Source organism: Lonchura striata, chromosome 4 (assembly GCF_050655825.1).
Source record: "Lonchura striata isolate lonStrDom1 chromosome 4, ASM5065582v1, whole genome shotgun sequence".
NCBI lineage: Eukaryota > Metazoa > Chordata > Aves > Passeriformes > Estrildidae > Lonchura > Lonchura striata.
The window spans coordinates 7,990,176-8,008,935 of NC_140706.1; the positions used below are offsets into that span (position 1 = coordinate 7,990,176).

Here is an 18,760-nt window from a genome sequence, read left to right on the forward strand (position 1 = left end):
GTTTAATGTTTATTTTTCAGGTTTATTTTTATGATGGACCTACTGTGTCTTGCAAGATTACTTGCAATGGCAAAATGTGGGGCATGGTGACTCAGATGGGACCTTCAGGGACACAATTCCTATGAGTTTTGATGAGGGCTTACAGTGGTGCCCATGGGTTGTCCCTTCATCTCTGAATACTGACAAAGCACAGGCTCAGACACTCCACCAGCAACTGCCAGGGACTTTCCTCAGCTGGTAATTCAAACCAGTTTTGTAAAGAAGAGATTTTAACCTCATAAATTTATAATGAGGATTAAATTAGTGATATTTACATTTTAAAAATTAATTATATTTTTGTTACCTCATTATATCAGCTCCACATCTTTTGAGATGCATTAAATTGTATGCTACTCTTTACTAATAATCTTCTTAATGATTTTAATTGCAGCTATGCTTGAGATGTGTGAGATGCTTTCAAGAAATAGAAACAGGTCCTGCATTAAAAAGCTTCTGAAATATTCTAAAATAGATGAGGCATATAAGGATCTTGTTATATTATATATATATATAGTCTAAATATTTATAAATAGCACTATTAGTAGTGACTCATAATATGCTACAGGAGCTATAAAGCATAATCAAACACAGGCAATGCCTTTAATCCATTTGATGCTCTAGCAGGAACCAGAGCATTATTTGACAATTTAGATATTTATTGTTTGATGGGGCACCTGAACCTTTTTCTGCACAGAAGTCCATCTTAATGGGAGGAGCACCTCCAACCTGAATGGAGGATGGGCATGGCTGTTTATCTCCAGTTGCTGATGCATGAGAAGTATGATATTCATACAGCTGGTCACTTTTTGTTGGTTGCCTGTCTTACAGGAGCTGCCAAGGTGGTGATGTTGCATAAATATAAAACTGGGGTGTCCCTGGCAATCTGCAGACAACTCATTTGCTGAACAAACTTTAAATCTACCTACTTTAGTACAAAAGGGTCATTTGAAACTCTCAGCAAGTTACTTAAAACCTCTGTTTTATGGTAACATTTCCTCATTCCAGTCTGTGAAAGCTGGAAACTAAAATTTTCACTAAGTACAACATTTGTCGGAGTTGCTGAAAGGACTGAATAGCATTTTCCAGCATCAGATGATGAGCAGCCAGAAAATATAGTGACTTGCTGAGCAGTCATAACTTTGAAATGAGCTCCAGCTGAGCTGAGGGAGGTGATGTGTTATCTGAGACACCCAGAGCAGATGTCCACCCTGCACAGTAATGTGCCAGTGTGCACTCACAGCCTCTTCCTGTCCCCTAAGGAGCACTCTACACACTTTTTTTCTGTTTTAGAGATGCTACACTCCCCTGTAGCATCTCTAAAACAGAAAGGAGAGGCTTGAACTTATCTGTTTTAGTGATCAAACTTTAAACTTCTCAATTCAGGTTTCTGAACCAAGGTGCATGTGGTAGCAGAACACATCTTCTCTGGCTTCTGGGCACACAGAAGGATCAGTGTTCAGAGGAAAGGGGGACATGGGTACCAAGCATAGGAGACTGAAGTTTGGTGGGGTGCAGCTGGGACTGGTTTTCCTGAAGTTCTCCAAAAGAGGTGGAGGACATTTGCTCCTCCAGACCTTTAGGAGTGTAGCCTAAATCAGATGCTCTGAAACATTCTGGATGACTCTTCCCTCTCTGGTGGCTATAGATGCAGTCTAGGGAGCTCAGCCTATTCATCCAAATGTAGAGGAGTGCAGCAGGTATCATGAACACCCTCCCCAGAGCCTGGAATGTGTCCAGAGTCCCAAAGCAGTTTGTGGCTGGGTTCCATGGCAGCCTTGACCCTCTCCCACCATGTCAGGAAGTTACAGACAGCAGCCTATGCAAAAATGTTTTAGTGGAGACAACTGGACACTTAGTGGGGACAAACTGGAGAAATGAATAACCTCTCCATAAAGACAAATGTCCTACATTCAGGGGAGGACAGTAAAAAAAGAACTTTCACCTCATTTATAAACTCCAATTAGTGTCAAAGTTACAAATACTAAGAAACTGTGAAGGAGTCCAAATAAAAGATAAATGCCTCCAATCTTTATATTCATTCATAGGCTGTGTCTCAGCATTTTTCTTCAGGTCCCACATACTTGAAAGCTTGCCAGCTCTTTTCCAAGCCTCTTAATCATTTGGACTAATAAAAATATTATCTCTTTCTATAAACCATGGTTTTCTTGTATACTGAAACCATCACAGCTACAACATCCATCTGTACAACTCTGCTCACTGAAGTAACCAGTGGCTGGGTTTTTGTCCTTTACAAAAGCTCTTTCCAGCCTCTGGATTTGTAACCCCTCAACCACAGAGGAAGGACCAGAAGAAGCCAAACCCCACACCCCTGTAAAGACAGAACAAGCTTTTGTCACTGTTCTCACCCTTTTCAATGCAAAAGCAGGAGGTTCAGGATGTAAAGACATGTCACCAGCACAGCTTAAACACATGTAGGTGCAGAAACAAGCTCTAACAGAGTTAAAGGTATTAGCAAATTCAAGTGATTTGGCATTACTCATTGCCAGCTCCCTGGAGCTCCCTGAACTAAGCCAGTAGAAAATATGTAATTCCACACCATTCAGCACAGACTCAAAGCAAAGAAGAAGATCTAGGTCTGTAAGATTTATTACTAAGATTCAAGGTTCTGGCAAGATTGGACCTGCTTTGGAATTTGAAGACCAAACATAAACTTCTCAAATATGGAAGCTTCATGTCTGATGACTTGTATCTGTGCAAAAGAAATCATAGCATGGACTTGGGGGTTTGTTTCATTTTGTTTTTAAATGACAGGCAACAATGACATTACCGAAGACCTGATTTATCTTGATAAGTTTGGAACATCCTAGAGATCCAACCTGATTCAGAGCTCTTAGCACTTCACAAACCAGCATGAAAACACTGTCCCTGTCCTAAAACCCAAGAGAAGCAGTACTGCCAAAGCCTGAGAGAGGGAGGGCACAAGGAAAGCACACCACATTGATGTCCAGATGTGAATATAACCAGAGTGACTGGCAGGTCTGCGGTGCACAACCTCTGGGCAAACAAGAGCCTGCTCCCCTCTGTACCCATGAGCTCTTTGAAACCTCACAAGTCTGAACAGCTTTTCTGGCCTTTCCATCTCTCAGACCACCTGCTACCTCTTCAGAGCAGTGAGACCTCAGGAAAACCAGGAAAATAAAGCTGTTGCTGGATAGCATAATAAACAGATGGGAACCAAAGCAAAGACAGGCTGAAGGTGAGATCCAGACAAAGAACCATTGTTAGTGTAAAATGATTCTGTACTTCAGATTCTTCACTGTTCCACTTGCTTAGGTGTCTTTGTCAGGTAGTTTCACACTGTATTTACTTGGAAGAAATCGAGGAAAGCTGGAACACATATTCTGAGATGGCAGCAAGGATGTTTACTGCACAGCCATCTCTTTCATGATGCCAGAAAATCGTGACCTCATGACAAACTTTGTCAAGTATGCAGTCAGCCAGGAGCCAGTAATAGTAGTGGTGTCTAAACCACCAAAAAAAAAGGACAATTCAAGACAGAGAGAACACATATTGCTTGTAAAGAAGTCAAATTAAGCCAATTCATAAACATAGACATTCTTATTAAAGTGCCTAAACTAACACATCTTGCTATTTCCAGCATTCCAGTACAGCACATATATCCTAAACCACAAGGCATAAAGGATGGGGTTTCTAACCTCATTGGCAGCATGTTTTTTATAACACCACACAGTTCATGAAAAACTTGGCATGCCTTGCTGGATTCATTCATATCCATTAGAGAAGACCAGATGAGGTTGACAGTTTTATTTTCATTTGAAGATCTCTCAGTACAGCAGGCTGTCCTGATGGCATCAGGCCCCTGTGACAACTGAAGTATTGCTCACAGAGAGGAATCAGAAGAACCATTGACCACAATGGACTGAAAACAGTGGTGTAAAATTGCATGGAATTTGCACAGAAAGAATGTGCAATCTAAAGCTGCAACTTATCTTGGACTAGCAGGGATGGAAGATGATGTGTCGCAAATTTTAAGCTACCTTTGGATTGAGCTCTGGAAACAAGGATCCTGCTTGTGTTTCCAGGATTTCTAGTGGAACTTTTCAGAGCCCCATGGTGGTACTGGCTTGCACCAGGAGAAGCAAATCATCTTTGTTATTTTCTTTCTGACTGCCTCCTATGACTTCACACAGAAACACCTTTAAGTGCTGGATTGCTCAGTTCTGTGACTTCATTGCTCCTATCTGTAATTTATTCTGATGCATACAGAAATCTTTTAAATGCCTGCTGATATGCTGGAATAGAGAGAAGAATGCAAAATCAACATTCTTGGTTACTGCAGTTTCCATGGGAAGAGGGTACTATATTTCTGGGAAGAATACAGTCAATTTAAAGGGATGAATTAAGAAAGTAACTCTAACGATGTTTATAAAGAGACAAGATCTTGATGCTGTTCTTCCACTGGGTCATGCCTGGCATTTCTCCAGGCATCCCCACAGATTCCAGTGGGAGTCTGTGGAGTAATGTCTCTTTGATGAAAGTATCAGAACCTGGTAGTTTAGGCTTAGTCTGCGGTTGCTAGATTTGTTATTAAAATCATGAAGACTCTGCTAGATTGGGACCTTTATTAAGTATGGAGTTACATTTTCTCTCTAACTTTAGAGTCTTCTGTTCTCCATTCTCATCCCAAGAGAACAGTGTTAAATATTTTTCATGACAGAGAGGCTGATGAACAGGCTCTTCAGTCAGGCTAGAAACAGAAAATAAATAATATTTTGATATAAAGGCACCTCACTGAAGTTGAAAGAGATATATATATGTGTGTATATATATATATATCTGTTCACTGTAGTTCTGTCCCCGTGATTGCAATTTTCTTAGGGTAATTGATTTCCTATGTTCATTACTATGAGCTATTAACTGTCTGTCTATTGACTTCAGCAGTTTGATTCTGTCTTCTTACTTTAAAAATTACATATTTTAGGTAGACTTTAACACTTTGGATGTGATAAGATTGCTGTAATTATGTTCATATAGTTCATTGCCAGGAAAGGATCAATCCTAGGTAAAATAGTCCTAATTTTTTATCAAATCAATTTTTAAAGACTTCTGTTGCTGCATATTCCACAACAGTTCTGAGAGAAATATTAATAAATCCAGTTACTTTGTAGATGTGGAGTGATGTGGGATGATGGCTTTAAAAGTCACGAATGTTCCTGGGTTTTTGTCCACTTTTAAAAGTTCTCATCAATTTTCAGGTTTCAGTCTGGTTTTTCCAAAAGCATTGTGCATCCTCAACTCATATTCACTATCTTGAAAATTTTGCTATTGCTCTCCTAGAGATTTTGTCTCACAAAACCACAGGCAAATTCAAAGCTCCTTTTCACCTTTGATAGAGTGTGTTGGTTTGCAGGCAGGACAGGGACTAAGAACCTTCTAGCAATGAGTTAAAAAACAAAAACAAAAACAAAAACAAAACAAAACTAGTTCAGAAAAATTCACTCCAGAATGACTGCACAGGTTACAGTGACTTCCATCATGTGTATGAAGTCCAGAGGGCAGTGGATTGGGAGAAAAAGTTAATATTTTCTCCTTTTTCTCCCCCACTCCTGCTCTTGCATTCCCTGATTCTTTATAAAGTTTTTTGTACACTGGGAATCTCAATCACCATAGGGATTAGCTCAGCTAAGTGGCTAAAAACTGCACTTACTCTAAACGACATCTTGAGTTATTCACAGACAAAATTAAACTGGGAGGTAAGAACTGAGATTATACCAGCAAAACCAAGACTGCACCAGCATCTCTGTTGATTCAAATTTTGGGCAGTTCCAGCAGCCCAGAAGGAGCCCCATGACTGCCAATAGCTTTGGTCTAGCCAGGGCATACTGAAATGTTGGCAGGGAAGGTCCAGCCTGTACCTTACTGGCAGAGTGACATTTCAGAGGATCAGCATCAAAGGCACATCTTCCTGTGCTTTTCTTTTGCATCAAGAACTGTGAAAGTTCTCTTTGTAATCTGTGTTTTTACCAAGCTGCCTCTCCCCAAAGAACCCTAAAATACTTTGCAAGCCAAAGGCCTTTTTTGGATCTGTCTTATATTGGTATACATGAAAATTACTCTGATGGTAGATCAGAATCAGCCCTTTGTGTAAACAGCATTCTTGAAACTCAGCCTTCTCTTGGGCAGAAATCAATCAGGCTGCTTGTTTAGCCTTAACCCTCCTGTCATAAGCAATAAACTTATTGCAGTGGGAATTGAGATGGTGCATCCAGAAACCACTTTGTGCTTGATGTTCTTGGGTTGACGAGGTAAAATTCCTCAGGACAGGAATGGCCTCTTAGAGGAGGTCAGAAATTGCAAATATCACAAATGCAGTACAGCAGCGGGATGTCAATGCCAGGGTCCCTCCTTGCTTTTAGTGCAGATGACCTTGTGAAGTCACACCTTGCTACAGAGGTAATCAAGTAGTCAGGCATTTTACTCCAGCATCAAAGACTTGTGTCTCCTGACCATAGACTTACATTCTCCATTTACATTCTTTTTAGAGCAGCTCACACACCCACAGGGTTGCATTGACATGCAATTTGAAAACCCTTGGCTGAAATCACCAGCTTGTAGCACAGCTGGGGCTTCAAAACACTGCTGTGATGAAGAACAAATAAATCATTTCTAGAGGGAAAGAAGAAGAAATATTGATAACCAAGTGACATGGCTTCTATTGAGATTTCAAGCATTAATTTTCACCAGTATCTACACTTGCCTTCATGGTTTCAGCATCCTTTCTCTTTAAAAGCTATCTGGGGACAGGGACAGTCATCCACTGAAATTTGTCTATAGATAAATGAAAATGAAAAAAAGTGGGAAGGAGGAAACAGAAACAGGTAGCAACCTTTTTCTTATTTCCCTCCTTATTTCACTCTACGTAAGTCTTAAATTTCTCAGTAGAAAACTCTTCCCATGGGATACCCTGGGGCAACAAAATGTCTTATTTTAATTCATTGGCATTTGTTAGCCAAGGTATAAAAAAAGCTGGAGCGTACGTGCATATGTAGGGGGATATTAAAACAAAATAAATAAAGGCAATTCTAGGGAACAAAATAATCAAACAAATATTTACCTGGGTTTGCCTTCAAAGCAGGAACATTACTAAGGAGTTTGCTGCCACTTCCATGTGGGATGCTCATGGATTTTGCACTATAAAAACACATCACATGGAAAGCATTGAGAAAAACAGGTTCTTGACCTGTGTTCACATTCTTCTTGCCCTTTAAACCCTTCAAGTAAAATGCCCCTACCTTGAAAGCACAGAGCACATTCTGAGGTCCTTATTGCAGAGCTCAGATCTCTCCTTGCCTTCTCCCCAAAAGAGTTGCTAAAATAAATACCGATGTGCTGTAAATAAATCCAGGATTGTTTTCCCTGGAAAGATATCTGAGGATCGCTGGCAAGAGCAAAATGAATGTGGAGGAGTGTTTTAAACAAGAAGGAAAAGATATGCAGAGCTTTAGTTAACTTGCACCACTAAATCAAAGGGACAGCTCAAAAAGGCCCAACGGGTGCGATGCAGGCAACAGCAAGAACTCTCCTGGTGGCAGACTGTCATTCCCACCAGCTCCTCCATTAGTGATGAATGAACACTCCTGATGCCTGAGAGTCTTGGAGAATTGAGCCAGAGCTGTGGGGGCTTGCTCTTGCTGAGCAGCAGGGATGGGTTTTGATGATGTGGCTGCAGGCAGGCAGCTCTGCTGTGCTGTCAGACGGCCCCTGGAGAGGCTGGGCTGACGCCGCGCAGACGGAGCCACATTCCCCGTGCTGGTGGCAGTGACACAGCTACCAGAGCAGCTCGAACCAAGCAGCATCTGAAAGCAATAAAGCAAAGGAAAACTGCGGGGAAGCGTCAGCTGCAGGAGCCTGGGTGGGAGCAGCCAAGGCGTTTGGTTGTACGGAGAGAATTCATTAGCAGCCGTTTTTGTACTGAAAGGCATTCCAGTCTTGGAGATAAGGTTCCTGTTGAGATATGTCCTTGTCATTCATAGCTTTTAACCCCTAATTTTCATTTTTATTTGTCTTCTTTCAGACACCAGACTCATTTCTTCCCTCTCATACCAAATGACTTTGCAATAGCAAACTTGCTGGGGACTAATAATTTATACCACTATGATGAACATTCGCAGCCCCTCCAAATATCTCCATTCCTGCAGCAAAAGGACATGTATTTCCCTCTGCCAGTGCAGAGCCAGTGCTCAGAACATTTTGGCAGGACAGAGGCTTATAACACACCTTGGAAATGTCCATCCTATGAGGACAGCAGGACTGGTGCCCATTCCCATGGTAAAACGGCCTGGAAAGCAGACCCTGGAAATGTGCTTAAGCCCAGATTGCTTAAATTTAACTCAGGAAAGTCTCTTTAGGTATTTTTTAGTTCAGAAATGTATCATACTTTTGATTGTATTGAGAGCACTCTGCAAGCCTTCCTTGGAGTTTGATTCACAGGAGAATTGCAATATTTAATACATTGACTATTGAAATAATTAATACGGCCAGACACCCGGGCTTCTGAAATATGAGGGAATTGGAGCGTGAAGCCCATTATTTCCAAAAAGCGTGTCTAACCATGGGAGGGAGATGGAGCAGCAGCAACAAAAAATCTGGGCAATCTCTGGAAGTTCAAGTCTTGTGAGTGCTGCTGGGATAGCCAGCAGCCCTGAAGACATTGGTCTCCCTAATATTTGGCCAAGGGTGTCAAAAGTTGATGCCTATTTTGCTATTCCACTTTCATTTTGCTGCATAGAGCCTCAGACAAGCTCATATGAATCTAACACAGGAGATCCTCCAAGGGAATTGGTATTCAAGGGAGTCTGAAGCCTTGGGAAGGATACCAAACTCCTCTCTGGAACAGGATTTAACACAAATTGAAAATCTTCCATACACTTCAAGGTTTTCTGCTTCATTCCCAGAGATGCTTTGCAGGCCTGTCAACCCGGATTAAATCATTCCAAATAATTAAATTGTTTTTGAAAGTGATTTGTCAAATATATACATATATATATAATTTGTAGCTTTCATGATCACAGTAATACATCAAGTTCCTGAAAGTCATTGAGTCCTGCATCAAATTGCTTTCAGTCTAAATGGTTTTATTCTGTTCAATTGGGTTATAAAACCTTGGCCACCTAGTGAATCTGGTAGTGGCTATAAATCTCTGCAGCTGGGAAACTGGAAGGCAGCCCTGCCTACCTTACAATGAGAAGAAACCCTGCTTCCCATTCCAATTCAGCAGTGCCTGCAGAGTATAAAGACCTTTCTGAGCAAAATCCTTCAAAATTAGTAATAAAGAACCGAGGGGAGCCCGGGGAAGAACACGTAATTATAGATGTTGTTTGGAGGGCTCTGCTGTATTTTGAAGGACATTTTGAAAGACACAGCAGTGATGGGATGGGATTTTTGCTTTGCAAGAGCAGTGTGTACTGACAGGACCCATGAGCACCACTGTACCACCAAGATATATCACTCTGTTGTAGCCACTGCTTGTAAGGCCCTTAGAAACCCAGTGAGCTACAGTGAATGTTGCTGAACATCCATTTCCTAAGGCTATTGAAATAGGATTTTTTTTTTTTTTTTGGTGAATGGCCAATGAATAAAACAATCCTGACGGAAGAAAACGAGCCAATTCCTGGCTTCTGTGTTAGGATTGAATAAAGAGGATCAGCTCACACAGTAGGTGAAAAGGATACAATATACTTGTGATTAACTGGTTGCCTTTTATCCCATTTTCTTTTAATTTCCATGTTGTCAGGTTTTTTCCTTCAAAAAATTATTATACAACCTTGTATAAATTTGAGGTCAAATTAATGGCTCTATAGTTACTCAAAACATCTCATTCTCTTCCTGTTTTTCCTCTTTACCCATGGTGCCCAGATCCTATTTACCAGTTACATGAACTACCCATGACTGAATGAATGCATCATTGCTATTGAGCTAGCCAATTCACACTCTTCTCCTTCCAGAATTTGGGGACAGAGTCTATCTGTCCCCAGGTCTCCTGTCCTCCTCCTATGTGGTCATTCCCATTCTCATAGCCTCATCCTCATTTCCTTTCATTTGCAAATTCACCCAAGTCCTTAACCAAAAGAAAAGTGATGCTGTCACAGGCAGCTGAGCCAGCCTGACACTGCACAGGCTGCAAGGGGAAGGAGCTGCCTTTCTCCTCCTTCACCTCCCCATGGCCTCACTCATCCCTGGTGCCAACCTGGGTACTTGTTGGTCAATTTTCTGAGCTGATTCAACTTGCTAAAACAGCAGAAAAACCCTGGCCACATGCTTTTCTGGGGTGGTTTGCTAAGGGGTTCAGGAACTGGCGCAAGACATGGGGCGAGGCTTCGTCACTGTGGTGGGGAGATGGGAAAGCACAGCAGAGCCTCTGCTTGCTGCCAGAGACCAGTAATCTTTTAAGGCATCTTACCCTATCTCACAAAACTGCATCCTGAAGCAAAACATTTATCCAGTTTTGGTGCCGTAGTTTTAATCTCCATGTTCTTTCTCTCCTATTCCTCCTCCAGCTGAAAACCCATCTGGTTTTGATTTTAATTTCTTTTGCAAGGTTCAGCTCAGCTTGACAGTTGGCAATTCTCACAAGCTATCTATGCCTTCTGACCTCTAAGATGTGCCTTTTTTTTGCTGGTCATCTACGGTTTTAGCCCTTGCAACCCTTTGTTCTGCCCAGTCCAAACATCCTGTTTGCAGGGCACTTTGCATTTGATTCAGTCTGGAGCCTTCCTCTGTAGTATTGGTCCCCCTCCTGAGCAAGATACAAGAGCAAAGGGGTTTTTCACCCTTGCCTGTAAAGTTCCCTGCACACAACAGTCCTGGAGCTCTTCAACAGATTTGCCCCTTTGGACTTAAGTTGCAGGTCTTTCTAAGTTGCAGGTCTCTCTTTTAACACTTTGATTATATTTCCATGGATTCATCTCATGATCACAGGTCCAAAGTCACTATGTTCTCAAGAGATCTCACCATCTACAAAATCAAACCTAAAATCCAGTCATGTATTAGTTGCATAACTGAGTGAAAGAATGAGTCAGCCTACACTCAGGCTGTATGGGCCTTTCTTGATAGCATTTATTTTCCAGTGCATGTGTGCAGAATTAAAGGTTCCATAATGATACAATTCTCACTTGTACACATACTGATCTTTCTGTCTCCCTCTCTATCTCTCCCTCCATATAGGAAGGTAGTCTTAGCTTACAGTCCAGCCTGGGAACCTATAGGAAATTCCTGGAATGACTCAGTCTCAATATTTTTACACATCTTACTCTATATCACTTGGACCCAAATGGGTTTTGCTCTGCCCATGCAGTTCTTGAGCCCTGGCAGTCTCTCCTACCATCAGCATACAGCATTACTTCTCCCTCTACTAATTGTTTCTGCCTCTCCTGACCAAAACCTATCCCTCATTACCTGCATTCCAAAACCAACGCCTTTCCAAGATCCTTCTATTATCCTTACAACATCCAGTGTTACATCCTGCTTTGGTAATTATTCCCTACATTTTATTGTTAATGCCTCTTTAATCAACAGAAAAGTATTTCAATGCTTTTACTGGCCAATATAGCTTTTGTCAGACAAAATCTTTTTATTATCAAATTATCTGTTTGATTATACCTTACAGCAATAATTTTTCATTTCCACAAAATGCATTTTATCGTCCCGCATCCGAGCACACACCATTTTTTCATTATGCACTGAATCTGCTCTTTGTGCTGAATCCAGGTATAACAATTTCATAGATATCTCCCCAACTCTCGCTCATTTCTCATGAGGTCTTCACACCTGCTAATTTTATTCCTACAATACCACTCTCTACTGAGGTGAGAGCTGAATTCCACTGGATATTCCACTGAATATAGTTTTCCTTAGTAATGCCCCATAATCAACTGTCTCAAAATCATCCTTCTTGATGAATATTTGAGGCACTTGCTGACCTCCACACAGTGACTCTTGTACCCTTTTCAGAGGCTGAAAGGCTCATCCAAACCTTTTATGTCTCTCCTAAGTGGGCATAATTATCTTTGATTTCCCCCTCACATCCTTTTGGGACTTGCTTTAGCTTCTAATTCCACATTGTAGTTCCCACTCTCCTCTGAATATGTCTGGAAATATCGGAATTAATTGGCCAAAGTAATTTCCTCTTTCTGGTCACTGAGGGAACCAGGGACCATACTGTGGCTTTTGGAATTAAATTCTGGTTTCACTCATGTCTCTTGAGCAGCAAACTAACATGCTACACATACCTCAAGGCTGGAGCCACAGTATGGTGTTATGAGAAATGTTCACTCTGAAGAGCAGAGATCTGGTCTCCAGGTGGTCTAAGCCTGGGGTTTGGGTTTGGTACCTGCAGGCTGAGTTACTGCACAGAATTTCTGCAGTATTTATTAAGGGATCTACTCCTGCTGCATCTTCTGTCCATGCTGTCTCTTTCTTCTCCTCAAGCAAGTTTGTAAAAAACTTGTAGGTGCTTAATATGCCTGAGAATCCTTGAAAACTTAGCTGAAAACAACTATGTAGCTGAACAGTTTTTTAGGAAAATGAGCAAATACACACACACACCACACATAAACCCCAACTATGCTACAAAACCAGGCAAAAAAGGTGCTAATATGTATTCATCTTTAGCTAAGCACTGACAGCAGGGCAATGTATTGTCTTTGCCGATCTTATTTTCACTTGAATGGTTTTCCTTTTATTCCCTGTGGTGTTTAAGGTCTTCCAAAAGAAATACAAATGATCATTGGAAATGAATAGCTGGTTGTGCACGGGTGTTGGGAGAGTGCTGAAAATGGGCTTTCACTCTGCATTCAGTGGGAAAGTGAATCACTCTCACACAAAGCTAGAGCCTCCAATGTGAGGAGGGGAGAGAATGAAAGCAGGATGTGATTCTCAAATGACATTTGGTGCTGTTTATCTAGTGGAACAGTGCATAGATTCGGTGTAGAGGAAACACAGCATCTCACTGCTGGGAAGCAATTGCATTCATTTTGAAGTGATCTATTAGCTCTCAGGTCCTTTTAGAAAATGGAGAGAGAAAAGAGACAGAAAAGCAGAGGAAAAAGCAGAAGTAGGTCCAGTCTGAAGGCTCTGAGACACTGTGGAGGGGCAGAAGTTGGGATATAGTAAACTGTTGTCTGCCACAGATATGCCTGAAAAGATTATTTATTCCATTCTTGAATTTTGCACAAAATCTCAGTCTTGCATAAAAGCAGAGTCCCAAAGCTGAAGATAAGGAATCAAAGAGCCAACTGGATGTTCTGGGGCTGTAGGATTAAAACCTACATCATTACTCCATTTAAAGCAAGGATGGGCTAAAAACACAGTCATTCTCTGGGGTGGGTGTGTGCAAATTCAGCCTGTTTGAAAAACAAAAGTGAAGTACAGATGAGTGTAACAGATGTGCTCTTCATTTCTTTGTACCCTGCTCTGCCCAGCTTCCCTGCTTTGTGCCCACACCTTGCTGGTGCCTCTGACATGCACTAACAGGCCATGAAGGCCTGATTCCTGTGTTATTCACATTCTCTGAACAGAGAGAGACATGATTCTTCCAGGGATATTTCCTGGGAAGTTGTGAGAATCATGTCTCTCTCTGTTCAGAGAATGTGAATACCACATATCCCCTCCATGTAACCCACCCATCATTAATTTGGAGGTTAATACCATGTGCAAAGTCTGGTTGCTCTTGGATCCAACCCCCAGTTGATGTAGGTCAATGAAGCTTCATTGATTTAGTTTCTGCCAATTTAGGTGAACCACTTCAGAGAGGCATGAACACCATTAGCCCCATTTGTCTCTTCATTTTTTCTCAAAAACTACTCCCAGTGTTCCAGCACTGCAGGAGCATTGGAAAACTAATGACTCAAAAGCAAGAAAAACCTGTCCTTGAGTTTAGATATTTTAGCAGCTGGAAAAGGAGCAGATCTTCACATTGTATGAGCAGGTGGAGCTGAAGAGCTGTAGAGGTCATGTCTACCTATACCTGCAGAATTCTGTGTGCACCTTGCCCAAGGTGACATTTGTAGCAATAATGTGAGTTCTGAGATGGTGCTCACAGAGGGGACAGGGGAGAAATAGGATGGATTGTTCAGAAAAGGAATAACTCTCCAATGCAGCTGTAGTGGGGAACAATCATCACTGTTTTATTCTTCCAAGCAGTGTTACCCTGTCCAGAAATGAGGTTTTGCTAACCTGTTGTACCTTTTCTTCAGGGAAGTGGTGAGTCATAGAATGACTTCCTACATGTTTCCAAGGTGTAGACATTCCCCTAAAAGCATGCTGATGAGTACAGAAAAGTGGAAGATGCTGCCATCTCCAAAGTTTGCCATCTCCCCAGTTAGGTGGGAAAGTCCCCTACCTTTACCTTTACCTTTACCTTTACCTTTACCTTTACCTTTACCTTTACCTTTACCTTTACCTTTTTTACCTGTCCCCTTCTTTCCATACCAGGTGGTCAATGGGTCTGTGTCGTTGAGGGGGAACTGGTTTCTGAAAATGAGATTTTCTCATTCTGGTACTAAGCCATAGCTGAGCTTGTACAGGCTGGGCCCTCACTGGCAGGATGCTGGGCCTGGGTTTACTCTGGGAGGGGGTTCCCAATGCCATTCTCCCATCCAGGCCTGGGTACATGCCAGTTCACTCTCTCCAGGTCTGAATTTTCTCCTGCAGTAATGAGCTGCCTGTCCTGTCACAAAAAACGCATCCATCCCCAAAGAAAGCAGCATACTATAGTGAGCCTGGCTCCAGAGCTCCTGCAAGCCCTGCTTGAATTAAGCACCTGTGTTTATTTGTAGATTTGTAGGCTTTAACTACCATTGTAGTTTCATAGAGCATAATTACTATTTTTTCATTTTCTTTTTTATTGGTGCAACAAATACTTATTGTTAGTTTGTCAAAGTTACATGCAGCATCTATCTTGTGTAGTGAGAAAAAACCAAGCAGCTTACTTGCTTAAAAACACAATTTAAAATTATCTGCAAAGGTGTTTCTGCTGGGTCAGGTAGAACAGGTACAGAGGCATCTCACTTTTTTTTTTTTTTTTTTAATAGCAATGTCTGAATGGTGGCTCATTATCAGTTGTAAATTACAGGGGGTGGGGAAAAGGACATGAATGACAAAGTTCAGAAACAGCATCTGCTGAAGAAAAACAAATGAGGTGGAGGGCAAAGCAGGAAAAAAACAGACGAAACACTGTAATTGCTTGGCAACAAGTTGCTATTGTAATTTAGAAAATTGGAAGCATCCGTTCTCAAACAGTTCTAGCTTTATTTCGTTTCTTCTTTACTTTTGAGTGCAGCCCTTGTTCAGCGATCAGCTGTGTCCTCCTGCAGGATTACTGACGCTCCCTGCGCAGGGCAGTAATGGACCCCTGTGTTTGGTTATGGGCCATCGAGGAACAGCATTTTGTGATTGTTTCACAGCGCAGCCATTTAACAAGATTAGAGATAATTTGCCCCTTGGAATGCAAAACTGTTTCTACAGGTGCTTAAGCTTCCTGGCTTTTGGATTAGAGGCCTCATTTTGTTTTGTGCCATTGCATTCAGGAGGTCTCCAAGGACTGTAAATAAATGAACAGCGACCCTCCGCAGCTGGGAAACTAATTTTGTAGCCCAAGATGCAAGAGTTGCAGCTTACAAAGCTCAGTGGATGCAGATAAATATGTGCACGCTAATGTATTAAATGTGCTGATTAATTAATACTGACTGTGCTTGAAAGCCAGCCATTTGCCAACTTTCACTTTGCTCCCAGGGAAACAAGCCTGGCCAGAGAGGGAGCAGGTTGCTGGAGGCAAGCAGGAGGTGAAGGGGTGTCAGAGGTGATGGCCATTCCCACTGATGCTGGCAGAGCTCCTTCACACCTCCCTGCCTCCTTCTCCCACAGGGGAGAGAACAAGCCCCGGCCTTTGGCCACGTCCAGGAGGACGGGAAGTCTCAGAGGCATCCACTGAGATGTGGAACATCAAGGATGTAGAGATGCCATGGACTCCTTCCAAAGGAATGGAGAGACCATTCTCTCTCCCCTAGGGACCTACAGTTCTAGTCCTGCCAAATAGATGTGGTCTCTGGAACAATTCTCCAAGAAGAATCATTGGATGGAAAAGGATTCCTGGATGGACCTGGATCATGGTTACTGGGGATCAGAGAAAGCCTCATTTATTTGACTTCCCTATTCTTTTTCCATGTCTTTTCCTTTTCTTGTAATGTTTCCCTTCCTTCTCTGTGTGTAATTTGTTTATTTGAGCTGTGGGGGAAATTGGATTCATTCAACTCTTATTCCTAAAGTCTTTTTTTAATTCAGATGCAGGATGAAAATCAAGACCACTGAAATTCCCCAGATGATTAAGTTACTCTTCTCTGCTCAAGCCTGCAACAATTCTGTTTGGGGAAGGTCTGAGCAAGTCTAGCTGGGACCAGAGACTCCCCTCAGGCATCCCTGCTGGACCCTGTCAGGTTGGCTCTGTGGGATGATCAGGAACCCTGTGCTTCTGTAATTCCCAGACCTGTGAGGCCCTGAGCCCCAAGCACTCTGCCACACTAGCCATGATCAGTGGTTTGGGGGCCAACACAAGGTTCAGAAGTTCATTGTTTAAGATTTTTCTGTGCCATAGGTTATCTGGCTACTTTGAGCAAAATGATGAAACATCTCAGTGTACTCATGAGTCAGGGGATGGAGAACCTGAAGTTCTACAGATTCACTAATAAAGCATTTCAAAAGTGACTTAGGTGTGGGTTTTTTGGAGGGTTTTTATACAGATTTTTACAGTCTTCAGATATGTAAAAATGAAAAAAAAAAATTGTCAGAGGAGGCAAAGATATGTTCAGCTACCAGATGCCACCAAGAGGGTTGGTTCCACTCCTGTGTAACCCTCACTGCTTGTTCTCACCATCCCCAAACCATCTGCTGGTGATGAAGCTTTGGTAGCATTAGTATTTTTGAGGGTTAGGGTGTACAGTGGGGTCAAATTAGTACTGGCATCAGGCATGAGAAACAAGAAGATTTAGCAAGTACAGGTGAAAATAACGATTCCTTTTGGCACCAGGTAATCCTATTAGCTTTGCTCAAAGGTGATAAAACTTCTAACACTGTCCTTTCCCCCCCACCCCCCACTTTTTTAAAAAAAATAAGGTTAGCTGACCCTTTCAAAATTATCTACAATTTTAATGAAGATCAAACTCTTCTAAGAAATGATCCTTTTTTGGTTTGGGGATTTTTTTTCTTTTTGGCTCAAAACATTTTTCATCTCTACTCCAAGAGATTTAAAGAGCACAGACAGCTTCAGTGATCAGAAATGCATTTTTGGCAAACAAAATATTTGCAGAGAAAATTTTGCCCAGATGCAGTCATAAGAGTTATTGAAAGCTTTTCTCACTGTTCTTTTTCTAGTAAAATGGTAAAATAGAATGTTCTTATCAGACACAGAGATTACAAGAATAAATGTTTTAAGAAATGTGACTCACACAGTAGGAGCCAAAAAGACAGGTGCTGTAAATTGTGTCCCCTGAGGAAATAATAATAATAAACATCCTAACAGACTGACAGGGTATCACATGAAAAGAGCAAATTCCCTCTAGTTCATCTGTTTCAGCCATCTGAGTCCTGGACTCGCCGATGCACAGTTTGGTACCTGCCTTTTCATTGATGAGTGGGAGCAGATTTTGCAGAGGAGGCATTTTTGCAGGAGGAATGACATTGAAGTTTCCTTCAAATTTGCTACAAGCCACCAGGCAGCCACTTGACAAGCAGCAAAGTTCAAGCAGCAGCAAGCAAAAAAAGAAGGAGAAAGAGCAGAGGTAGTACTAAGAAGCCCGTCCAGAAAGCACAACTCAAATAACCAGACCTGCTAACTAGACAGCCACATGAAGAGCACGTACACGTTCAGAGCAAGGTGATGCCAGTGGGGATTGGACTCAAACAGACTTTCCAGATGGCTGCATATATTCCTCAAACTTCATGCAAATACTATTTGCATGGGCTTAACTGGTTGTGTACAGAAAATCCCACTCATCCCCCAGATGAATGGAAAGCAGTTGAAAGCAAGAAGAAAAATATGACTGGTGGCACACAAGTAAATATGATGCAGTGCCTGTGAATATCTGATTGCAACCTCTTCACTGCCAGCCCCTGGCACCCAGGGTCTCTCAGTAATGCCCAGCCACCATTCCAAAGATTTATACTGCAATAATGTCCCATTCAAGGTTCACCCCACTTGTTTAGGTTCTGTAAGCTGCCATGGACCCCCACAGTTCCTGAAATTCAGGGCACAGGCTGATGAAAGGTAAGAGAGCAGAGAAACAAGGGCACAGGCAGTTGGGGAGGTTTGTTCCCAGTGGAAAAGATTTCTCTCTGCTGTTGGGAGCTCTTTGAAAGCACTGTGACAGAGAGGGACCTCAAAGGCAAAAGAAAAGGAATTCTAAAGGCTGCTCTCTTGGGAAAGGCTAATACTTCAGATGGATCATCTCTCCTGAAGGAATTCTACCTTTAATTCTCTGGGGGTCCAATAATCTTAAAGTTTAAAAGCAAATCTGTAGAGTTGTGTTCTATTTGCTATGTATTTGTCTTTATGGAAGAGGCAGAGGCTGCTTGCAGTATATGAGCAAGACCTGTCCTCTGTGGATACACTCACTGAGCTCTCCCCAAGTAAATCTGCAGGTGGAGGTAGCTTGGCTGAGTCCAGCTTCATTGATCCTAACTTCAAACA

General features: G+C 41.9%; 2 long non-coding RNA genes across 4 annotated transcripts in view; one reads left to right on the top strand and one right to left on the bottom strand.

Moving 5' to 3' along the window:
• Positions 1 to 18,760, bottom strand: part of LOC110473271 (uncharacterized) — a 122,766-nt gene that overhangs the window by 91,688 nt on the left and 12,318 nt on the right. The window contains exons 2-3 of the long non-coding RNA XR_014954653.1: positions 7,314 to 7,390; positions 7,136 to 7,212 (exon numbers count right to left, since the gene is read on the bottom strand). This is a non-coding gene — a long non-coding RNA (uncharacterized LOC110473271). The remainder of the gene's footprint in view (positions 1 to 7,135; positions 7,213 to 7,313; positions 7,391 to 18,760) is intronic.
• The window catches only part of LOC146767516 (uncharacterized), a 41,853-nt gene that overhangs the window by 2,891 nt on the left and 20,202 nt on the right, over positions 1 to 18,760 (top strand). Inside the window, exons 3-4 of one of the 3 annotated variants that reach the window (XR_014954656.1) lie at positions 14,274 to 14,402; positions 16,360 to 17,152. The exons of 1 other annotated variant lie outside the window; for it this stretch is intronic. This is a non-coding gene — a long non-coding RNA (uncharacterized LOC146767516). Of the gene's footprint in view, positions 1 to 14,273; positions 17,153 to 18,760 lie in introns of those variants that run through there. One more of the 3 variants, XR_014954655.1, reaches the window with a different exon arrangement.